Source organism: Plecotus auritus (genome assembly GCF_963455305.1).
Source record: "Plecotus auritus genome assembly, chromosome: 5".
NCBI lineage: Eukaryota > Metazoa > Chordata > Mammalia > Chiroptera > Vespertilionidae > Plecotus > Plecotus auritus.
The window spans coordinates 22,314,784-22,326,416 of NC_137776.1; the positions used below are offsets into that span (position 1 = coordinate 22,314,784).

Consider the following 11,633-nt stretch of genomic DNA (forward strand, 5'->3'; position numbering starts at 1 on the left):
CCAGCTAGGGCTCAGGGCATTCTTTATACAATGACAAATAGGTAATTTGAAGATTTACTGTCCATACCGTGGGAGAAAGAACACTGTTCTAGGGGTGTAAAATCCTAGAACTACTAGTACTGGCACTAACTAGCTATAAGACTGAGTAAATCACTTTACCTCTCTTACCCTCACAAAACCTCTAGCAGATGGATTCATATATCTCTGGAACAGTTATTCTTAACTGTGGGCAATATCGTTCCAGAAAAGACACCTGAAAATGTTTGCTTGTCACAACATGTTGGTACAGGAGGGTAGGTGCTACTGGCATCTATGGGTATCCCTAAAGGTCAGGGATGCTGCAAAGCATCCTGCAGTGCACAGGTCAGCCCCACTGCAAAGGTGTGATGGGTGCTGGGCAGTGCTGCTGGTGGTGGAGCTCTGAACTGTTTGGTACTGAGGTTGAGAAACCTTGTTTTAGGGTCCAGAGCGGTAACAGACACTGTGAGTGTCAGGTGTGACATTAGGGAGTGATAGAGACTATAGAAAATTGCAGAGGACATATACTTTCTAAAGATACTTCATATAAAAACATTAATAAGCTTATGCAGACAACAGAGAACACATATGTGGTCCAATTTCAATATACTTGTGGCCTAATTGCAGCCCTGGTTACCCACAATTTTCTCTTTACAGATGAGGGTAAAGTGTCCTCTAGTCATGCAGGGGTGTGTGTGTGTGTGTGTGTGTGTGTGTGTGTGTGTGTACTGGCAAAAACATTTATTTTTAAGTGTTTTCTGAAGATCCTTCATCCCTCTTACCAACAAGTCTTGGTTCTTTCTCATCTTCCTCTGGTCTATACTTTCCCCTCATTCAGTTATACCAGCCCCTTCCTCTTATTCTGGCTTGAGCAGAGAGAAAGCCCAGCTGCTCTACTCCACCCATAAAAAGAACTTCTGGTTAAGTTTTGATCCCTTCATGTTGCTTAAAGCCCCTTGGAAGGAGGCCCCCCAGTTCACATTACTCCTTTAGCCTTTAGAGACAGATGGGCTGAAAAAGACAGGTTGGCCCCACGTTTACAAGGTTCCCATGGAGTTATTTATGGTTTGTTTATCCACTCAATGTAGAGCAGTTGTGACCTATGACTTACAGCTCCAGGGTGCACTAACAGGTTTTGGGGGAAATTGGCAGTGTCAAGCTATATGGTTACAGTGGATTTTCAGCCCTCGTGCCCCTGCTAAGCATCAATCCCCAGACACTCAGGCATAGTGGGATCTCTAGAAAGACACCAATGACCCCATTGGCAAAGAGTCTGGGAGGAAGCCTGCAACAGGTGAGAAGCTGATGATATTAGAAGAATGAACTTCTCCTCGGGCGCAGAGGATGGGAACCCTGTGGCCTGCATGAGGCTACAGATGTGGAATGTGAGATATTACCATGATTTCTGATACAGACACAATACTAGCTGATGCAGCATCAGGGGACTTCTCCAGGTCCATATTGCAGGAAAGTCAGAGATGCACCAAGAAAGTATATGGCTGCAATGATGGGACGCGGGCAGTTGAAAACCCTTGTGCACTACAAACAATAGAGCTGACAGAAAAAATAGTACAGAGTACATGACCCCAACCTACCTCATGACCAGAGCATGAACAAAAACAATAATAGGAATCTCGGTGTCTCTGGACATTAAAAATGCACAATGGACTTGTTGGCAGCTGGTTTTATTGAGAGCAGGTGTGATGGGTGCTGGGCAGTGCTGCTGGTGGTGGAGCTCTGAACTGTTTGGCACTTCAAGTGGTCAAAGAGCTCCTGCATTTTGTCACTGGCCTCTAGGGTGAGGTCCTGCAGAGGAAGCCCTGAGTATAATGAAGTTTTAATTTCCTTAAAATACAGCTGAAAAGTTTATCATGCCCATGTTGCAGCCACACTGGGGGCTTTGCTTTTTTCCCCCCCTGCTGTTCCATGTCATCCTGACATTCCCTTATGCCAATGGTATAAGTTAATTTGCATTAGAGAAACATGGGTAGTAGCAGCAGTCCATAGGATGTAAATGTATGCCCTGAGGCTCTGGAAACCAATGCCTAGGTGCCTGTAAGACATACACAGAAGAACCTAGGGCCTTGAGTGGTTTCAACAAAGACGAACCTTGGGTTTGACCTTGTGTCCACTAGGCCTTAAGTAGTCTGTGTAGCAGTCAGGATGCTCAAAGGAGTGGGGGTGGGGGTGGTCAGGGGATCAGAAGCTCTGAGAAATAGAAAAGGAAATGGGTCATTGACATGAACTCCCTTCCCAAACACTAAGTTTTAGTGACATTTCTAGACATGAGAGGACAGGAAGGAAGTGGTGAGCAAAGGTGGTTAGAATAATCTAGAGATTCTACAAAAGTCCATCTTTTTCCTAGACATAACAGATTAAAGAAGAAAGTGGAGGAAACGACAGCTGGATTTTTTTTTTTTTTTTTACAGAACAACATTATTCAAAGCTTTAATTAAATTATTGAGAAATTGTGGCTTTAATTGCATATCACTTTTGAGAGGAAAGGTAGTTACAAAGACTACCAGAAGAACTTCCACACACTAGGACCCAAAGCCCTGGCAAAATAATACACATCCAATAACGACAAAATCAAAGAATGGAAGGGAAGAAATCCACCAATAATATAATACTGACCAGGTAGAATATTATTAATACTTCTGTCTAGTTTTCACGACTCAGGTTTCTAGCCTGGCTTTTACTTGAACATGTGTTAGGCCATCAAATGATTCCAATAAAGCCTAAAACAGATATTGTTTCTCAGCCAAACAATTTATTTACTGAAAAATATTGGGTAGAGTGATCATAAGAAGATCATGAACCTGGACAGGACCTCAACTAGATGATATGGTCTATTCTCTTCTGCCCTACGGTAGCATAAAGGAATCACCAAGCTCAAGGAAACCAAGAGACTGAAGACAAAACAGGGATCCATGAGTATTTCACATGACTTATCTGATGTAAAGGGCTTAACCACCCATGCAAAGCTATGCAAGTCAAAAAGTAAAAATTATAAACTGAAAAATATATATAAATAATTATTCAGAGCCAGTATCTCTAGTTTTAAGCATGAATGAATGAATAAATAAATAAACAAAATTTTCAGATTTAAGGTATCTTTCAGTGACACCTCAAAGAACTTAGGAATTCAGTTTAAGTACTTACTTAACACCTCTATATGCAAGCATCTTACTTGATGTTCTGCAGCTACAAAGATGAATACTTAGGTTTCCTGTTCTCTGTTGTTTATCAGGGGTGGATCCAGGTTTTGTGGAGCCTTCAGCTTATGAGGTCTGTGAGGTCCTGTAAATAAAATGAACACAAAATTACACATAGGAAGTTGCTAGGTAGCCTCCCAGGACCTTGGAAGAGGCTCTGAAGCTTAAGTGCATCAGCTTCTTGGTAAATCTATCTCTGCTGCTTGATACAGAGTAGGCCTACTTAGCCAATAGTTACCAGGCAAGTGGAATATTCTCCTGATGTCATTTTTATACAGAATTATTCATTAATTTGCTTATAATTGCCGTTGAGCAAGCCTAAATCCAAAGACAGATTGATGGCCCCCTGCTCTTCACCCCAACCAATTAGGCACATTCACATTACCACCCTACATTACAGCTCAGATATTATTCAGGAGCCCAAGGAAAAGGTCACTCATCCCTGCTCCTGACAGAATTATGGCCCCAATAATAGAGTGATTATAATAGAGTGAAAAAGTTTTTCTCCAAATTACCACCATGTTGTCTCTGTTACTAAGCCAATCTCCCAAACTGGACCGGCAGACCGTCATCAGAATAAGGGAATGTAAGTGTTGCCAGTGATGGAAATGAGAGAAGAAATTATTTTCTCCACAACCTATGTCTCTCTTCAGCTTTTAAGAAAGTGCTGTACTGAAGTTATTCCCACCTGAGCATAGCACCATTTTCTACAGATGACTCTTTCTCACTTTGTTAGACCCAGAAGGAATGAGAACAAGTTCAGACAGTAACATCATAGATGATCACTGAGTCCCCCTTGACCAATCCATACTTTTCAGCTGGTAGGCAGTCACCATACTTTAGCTTTCTTTCTGATCCCAGACAGCAGCTGTTCAGGGAATAGAAACTATTACAGGTTATCATGGGTTTACTAGGAACAAAAGTACTTTTCATATGTTATTTCATTTAATGCTTACAACATTCCTATGAAACAGATACCATTAGTGTTGCCATCTTACAATGAGGCACTTTGAGCCTAAAAAGGTTAAATTACTTGCCCAGGGCCACATAACTAGAAAGGTGCAGAGCCTGAGTAAAGACAACTGCTTCCTTTTCTTTTTTAATATATTTTTATTGATTTCAGAGAAGAAGGGAGAGGGAGGGAGAGATAGAAACATCATTGATGAGAGAGAATCATTGATTGGCTGAAACCCGGGTATGTGCCCTGATTGGAAATCAAACCAGTGACCTCCTGGTTCATAGGTCAATGCTCAGTCACTGAGCCATGCTGGCCGGGCAGCTGCTTTCTTGTTTTAGATCATTTGTCTTGACAAAAACTCTATGAGGCAGGTACTCTTTCTTTTATACCAAGAGGAAACCAAAGCACATAGAGATTAGGTAACTTGTGTAACAACACTCCGATTTTATATGGCAGGCCAAAGAATGGTACTAGGGTAGCCTGAGTGGACAAATGGCGATTTTCAACACATGCTATACTGCTGAATGTTTCTACCTACCAATAAAACTATATGTGGTGAGTATGCTGATGAATCTCACTTTATTTTTTATCTTATACTAGAGGCCCAGTGCACGAATTTGTGCACTTTGAAAAGAACTGTGGGCTGCGAGGCTGCGGTGGGCACAGGGGCAGGTATCGGCCCTGTGCTCCATGCCCCCACCCAGCCCCTCCCACCATGGCCCATGGTCTCCTCTCTGGCAGCAGCCCTGCTCCCCCTGCCACAGCTCCCACGTGCTGATGGTGCCAGCCCCACTTGTACCCACTGACGGAGCAGAGCGATTGTGCCTGGTGCCAGCAGTGGGTGCAAGTGGGGCTGGCGCCATCAGCGGGGGAGCAGGGGGAGGTGCAGAAGCCCTCAGGGGTGATCAGAGCCAGCAGCCGCTGCTCCACCTGCTGATGGCGCCAAGCAATCAGGACAGATGCCAGGCACCAGCAGTGGGTGCAAGTGGCAGCTCCAGCAACGGCTGTGGGTGTGAGTGGGGCCTGTGCCAGCAGTGAGTGTGAGCAGCGACTCGAGCACAGATAGCGGGTGCAAGCGGGACAGTGCCGGCAGCAGGTGAGAGCGCTGGGTGGGACTGTGGTGTGCAGGAGCAAAGAATTTTCAGAAACCACCAGAGGCTTGCCCCATGACAGTGACCGGTGCCCTGCCTTGGTCTGGCACACCCACTCACCTGTTCCACCATCCTGCTGCACCTGCCACCCGCCATGTTCCGTGCTCTGCTGCCTGCTGCCAATGCCCACTATGTTCCGCGTGGGCCCCCTGCATGTCATAGCAACCGGTTGTTTGGTTGTTCCACCATTTGGACTATTTGCATATTAGGGTTTTATATATATAGACTAGAGGCCCAGTGCATGAAATTCATGCACTGGGGGGAGGGTGTTGCTCAGCCCAGCCTGCACCCTCTCCAATCTGAGACCCCTCAGAGGATGTCCGACTGCTAGTTTAGGCCCGATCCCACAGTTGGACATCCCTCTCACAATCTGGGACTGCTAGCTCCTAACCGCTTGCCTGCCTGCCTAATTGCCCCTAACCGCTTCTGCCTGCCAGACTGATCACCCCCTAACTGCTCCCCTGCCGGCCTGATTAACACCTAACTGCTCCTCTGCTGGCCCAATCACCCCCAACGGCCCTCCCCTGCCAGCCTGATCTTGCCCCCAACTGCCCTCCTCTGCCAGCCAATTTGGTTCTCATTGGTCGGTTTCTATGCCAGTCAGCATCAAAAGCTCCGCCTCTTGGCAGACATTGGCTCCTCGCAATTCACCCAGATTTGGTTCTGATTGGTCAGTTTCTATGCCAATCAGTATCTCCAGGCCTATCTCTGAGCCTGGTCATAGAGGCGGGGCTGATCAGCAGCAGCCCCAGGCTGCTGGCCAGCGGCTGAACTGCTGACCTCTGGGAGAGAGAGAGAGGCTTGGCTGCTGGCAAGGGAGAGGGAAGCAGGATCTGATCACCCTGCTTCTCTATCCGGGCCTCACCAGCAGCTGCTACCACTGCTGATCAGCCCTGACTCACTCTCTCTCTCTCTCTCTCTCTCTCTCTCTCTCTCTCTCTCTCTCTTCCCCCCCCCCCCCCCCCCCGAGAGATCAGCAGTTTAGCCCGTGGGCCTGCTGCGCACACAGCCTGGTGAATGGTTGAGCCTCCCGGTTGTTGTGGATGTGATGGACCCAGAGTTTTTATATATTAGGATGACTATCTAATGCTAATACATTTCTGTCACTGCCTAGAGCCTCTATTTGAAACTCATACTTATATTAATATATAATTTAAGAGAATAGTGTTAAAGTAAAGTAAGAATAAGTACATAGTGATTTAGACTGGAAATAAAGTGGGAAGAAGGGATTAGCATTGAAATGCAGGAAAACCTTCTTTTAATGTATAGTTGTGACTTGCTTTGTCTTCCTTTATGTATTGAAGAGGGAATGTCCATTCTCTATTACTTGGGCAGGGTTCTCCACTCCAGCACCATTGACATTTTGGACCAGATAATTATTTGTTGTCTAAATTTGTCCTCTACTTTGTAGGATGTTGAGCAGTATCTTTGGATCCTACCCACTAGATGCCAATAGTATTCCACCCACCCCAGGTGTGGCTTTATCTGACTGTTCATGTGTATACCTTATAATATCTTTTATAATGAACTCATAAAATTATATCTGCAGTCATTGCCAAATATCTCCTGGGAACAATATCACTAATCTAAGAGATCTCAGGCAGCAAACATTAAATACTTCTTCTGCCTCTAAAATTAGACATTGCATGCCCTGGGTTGATTAGCCTGAGCAAGAACCTAGGGAGGTGTCATTAGTTAGAGTGAGAGATTATCCTGAACCAGAGTTGAGACAGGGTTCAGTGTGCCCATGTCCTCCTCTCAGAAAAATATGATTGAACTGAAGAGACTGACAGAGATCCCTGGTGTGTCTGATTATTGAACTCTAGATAACATAGAATGTGTTGGAACAAATGCTTAGTAGTATAGGGGAGGGGAAATGACATCTCTTATTTACTGGAATATCATACACTTATATCACTATTCCTCATAATAATCCAATAATAATAATCCAATGGTTTATCATTTCTGATTTACAGATTAGGAGAAAAATGCGAAAGACATAGACTTATCCAAGATCCGAAGGTAAAAAAAAGTGGAACAGAGGACAGAGCTGTCTGACTTAAATAACTCTTTCCAATGCACCTGAGAAGTAAAGTGAGAATCTTCCAGAGAGGACATGGAACTATTAATATTAAACTACCCTTTTACTCATTTATTTGTTTAGCAAAATATATGTGCACCTACTCTGTGCAGATACTGTGCCATCCACCAATAATACAAACATAAATAAAATCTAATCTCAGCAGTACAGAGCTCAGGTTAGTGAGAAAGATATAAAATTTACTATGTAATATGCTAAACTCAGTGAAGACGTTATATAGTAGATGCAGAGAGTGCTATGTGTACATAGAAGAGGGAACCTAATGCACCCTTGGGAAGGTGATGGAAGGGTTCTCAGGGAAGGCTTCATGGAAGAGACGATATGTGTACTGGGTCCAAGGATGTCATCAGGAATTGAGATTTGTCCTAGGAAATGGCAGAAGTCTCACAATTTACCACTATAAATCAATTGCTACAAATTACATTTTGGATCTGACAACAGAAAAGTGCACTAAAATTTTTCATTATAAGGAATGACAGGGTGTGTTGGCCTGGGATGTCATTTTTCTCAGAGAGTGAGGAGGACTATTTGCCATTCTTGTTAGTCAAGATGTTCCACAGAAGCAGAACAAATAGAGAAGGGAGGGACGAAGAGAGAGAAAGAGAGAGAAATTTAAAAATTTCTCACATAATTATGGTGGTGGACAATACAAAATTTCAAAATCTATGTGGGGAGTTAGCAGGCTGAAAAATAGGAAAAACTTGATATTACCATCTTGAGTTGGAAGTCCACAAGACAGGCAGCAGGTAGGAAAATTCAGGCAGTTTCTACTCTGCAGTCTTAAGAATTGCTTCCTACTTGGGAAACCTGTCTTTGCTCTTAAGACTTTCAACTGTTTGGATGAGGCCCACCCACATTATGGAAGACAATTTGCTTTACTCAAAGTCTACTGATGTAAGTGTTAATTACTTCCATCCTCATCTAAACTGGTGTTTGACCAGCCGAGTAGGCACTACAGAATAGTCAAGTTTACACATTAAATTAACCATTTTACCACTGTTGGTGATTTATTAATCCCTCCCAGAAAGGATTGCAATTTCCCACCTGAAGACCTATTGGAGTTGGGAAGTGAGAATCTCTGCAGCCAAAAGTGCCACAGGCTTCAGATCCTCTGGGGAAGCTGTGGCCTGGGGAAGGGAAAGGAAGCCTGCTAGCTGGATTTAGTTGAATATGTTAACACACTCCTGGGATCATAAATCTTAATGAGCCCTAGCTCTAAAGCAGCTCCCTGAAAGAGATCGAAGGATCCTTAACTTTTTGATAATTCAACAGCCATTTTAAATATACAAAAGCACTCACTTTGTAATGAGCCCTATGGTGAATTATTTCATAAATTAGTGAGTTTGAGGAACCATTCACGTATTTCTAATGTCAAACACTGACATGGCCTAGCTTGAGCTGGGTGTGTTCTCAGGCATGTGTTTATTCATTCCTGTTTCTTTTAACTGACAAAAGGATGAAATAATTTCATTTGCATGCCAGTGAGTGAATTCTCATGCATATAAGCAATCATAACTCAGTGGCTGGCACAGTGGAGAGCGTTTCCTTCCATGAACTTATCAAATTGTTGGTAATATCAGGATGATTATTTCCACCTTTGAATGGTGAACTTGTTTAGAAAATAAGCTCCCATATGTAGGCCATAAGATTATCTCCCTGGAGTTTACTGTCATTTTTTTTTTAATCTCTTTATTTAAAAAAATGCATTTATAAAGAACATCAGATTCCTAGCCAGCAATCCTTAACTTAGTGACCAGTTAATTTGTTGCAGAATCTATACCCTTTGAAAGGGAACACGTACAATGAAATCTCTAACAAATCTAACTAAGATAAATCAGTCAGTTTTAAAAAAATGTCTTCCCCCCAAACTTCAACCCAGCAGAAAAGAGAGGGTGTCAGAAGTCCGTGAGAAATGGCAGGCGCCTCCAAAATAAGTTTGATTACAAAAGCAAGAGCTTCACTCTGGTTCTGTAAAACCAAAGGGCTAGGGAGCTGGGAAGAGCATAATAAATTATTCAGGTTTAAGAGGCAGTGATAAAAATGTAAATGCAACCTTGTCACTGAATCTTTGCACCCGCTGAAAAATGCCAACCAGAAACTGAGTCAGCATCTTGCCTCTGGTGAAAACCCAATTGAAAGCACAAAGACAGGAAGAAGAAAACCTCGGAAGCTCTTTGGAAATGGCAGATAAATTGATCAAGCAGAACTGCAGCTGAAGATGAAACAGTTCGACTGACTGATCGTTACCACAAGCCAAAGGGTCCTTCCAGCTCTCTTGAAATGGAAACACTTTTAATCAAAGAATCAGGTCTTACATAAGCTCAAAAGTGATTATTACTTCATTAATTATGGTCATGTACACTCTTGCATTGTGAGCACATTTAATCTTTTCCCAAGAGCAGTGCATTAGCCTCATTTCAGCTCTAATAAGTATGTTCCTTTCCAAGGATGTTCTCTGCATAGATTCCAACTGTTAGCCAATAGCTCTATATGCTGAGCTGATGGGCAGCATTAGCCCTGTGCTTGACCTAACATTACAGTTTAGAAAGCAACATATAATAAGACCCCTCCACATTGCCATAAAATAAAAATGATTTTTTCATATCTATTTCAAAACAGATCAAGAGATATAGCATAAATGTGAGTTAACATATTTTTCTTGTATAGCTCAGTGATTAAAAGCATGAGTTTGGAGTCCAGGTTCTCTGGGTTCAAAGACAGGCTCGCCACTCAAAAGAAGCCAGCTGCTCCATTTCCCTCAGCCTTTCTTATCTCTAACACAGAGATAATTACAGGGTTTGCTGTGAAGATTAAATAAGTTAAAACATGTAAAGGGCTTAAAACATATCTGGCGCATAGTAAGTGCTCAATAAATGTTAGTTCTTATTAATATTGTGCTTACATTAAACATATGCCACCCACTTAGGAGTTGGACAAATGCTTAAAATAAATGCTTGAGTGCTTAAAATAAAAATCACCAAGCAGTCCACTGGTGTGTATCTGTTTAACAGATCAACCTTGTCTGTCCATTTATATGTACAGATAGAATTATACAAGTGATGGCTGATGTTCATGTCCTCTCGCAATTTGGCTACATGCCCTTAGGAGATGATTTAATGCCATGGTGTAATGAAAATTATAGAATTTTATTAATATCAGGTAATAAGGCTATTGAATTAACCCATTCACAAATATCCACTGGGTAGTGTTCTTGTGCCCAGAACTATGCCAACCATGATAGGGCACAAAAGAACCAGAAAACACCATAAAGTCTTCTCAACATCAACAACTATTTAGGGAGTAAAAGGCTTATCCTGAACTACTGAAAGATTAAGCTGTTATATGAATGTTGTAATTACAGATAGTTATACGATAAGGCAGCATTTCATAATGTGCTATTTGTGGGTTTACAACTTTTTGCAAAAGAGAATGAGAGGTGAGAAACTGGAACAGGGACCCACGCATTGAGAGTGGTGGATGCGCACACACTTGCTCTGTCTTCCCACCGTCAGGAAAAATTTCATGGGCCCTACATCCCTGCACATCCTTCTTTATTAAGAAATATTTAACCAGAAAATTGTGTGTGTGTGTGTGTGTGTGGTGGGCCGGGTGGGTCGGATAAAACTCCTTCAATGGCAAAATGACATTATGCAGGGATGTTGACAGATTCTTATCCATTTCATCTTTGCAGGTGCTCAAGGGAGCTTTCTGAGCAATTAGATACTGTCGGGACAGGATGAGGTTGGAGCTGCCCTGATTGGCCCCGTACTTGCACCAACCCCAAACCCACCCTGAGAACATCCTGCAGACCAGCAATAAACTAACTCATTCCTCTCCTTCATGGGCCCCCTGGCTACCACCAGAGCCAGCAGAAGAAGGTAAATGTCACTCATAATCTATGACAAACAGCATCATTCGGGAGGGGTGGTGAACTGCTGGCACATAGGTAGGTCTTTGTTTCCCCTAATTAAGGCTTTGTTTCTGGCCTTGCCCTCCAAGGGCAAACCAAAGGACACAGTACAGTCCTGGCTTGCAGCCTAGTGTGCCTGTCTGTCTAGAGGAAGGATTACATTTAGGCCTGGGCATGTTAGGGGTTTTCGCATTTGTGGGTTGTTGTTTTTTAAGCCAATTTATTGATAAGTCAGTGACATAAGAAATTCAGGGAAGTTCAGGGAATAGCTTCCTCCCTG

General features: G+C 42.9%; 1 long non-coding RNA gene across 1 annotated transcript in view; it reads right to left on the reverse strand.

Moving 5' to 3' along the window:
* Nucleotides 1–2,443: 2,443 nt before the first annotated feature.
* The window catches only part of LOC308248883, a 175,098-nt gene continuing 165,908 nt past the window's right edge, over nt 2,444–11,633 (reverse strand). Inside the window, exon 3 of the long non-coding RNA XR_013960655.1 lies at nt 2,444–3,318. This is a non-coding gene — a long non-coding RNA (uncharacterized lncRNA). The remainder of the gene's footprint in view (nt 3,319–11,633) is intronic.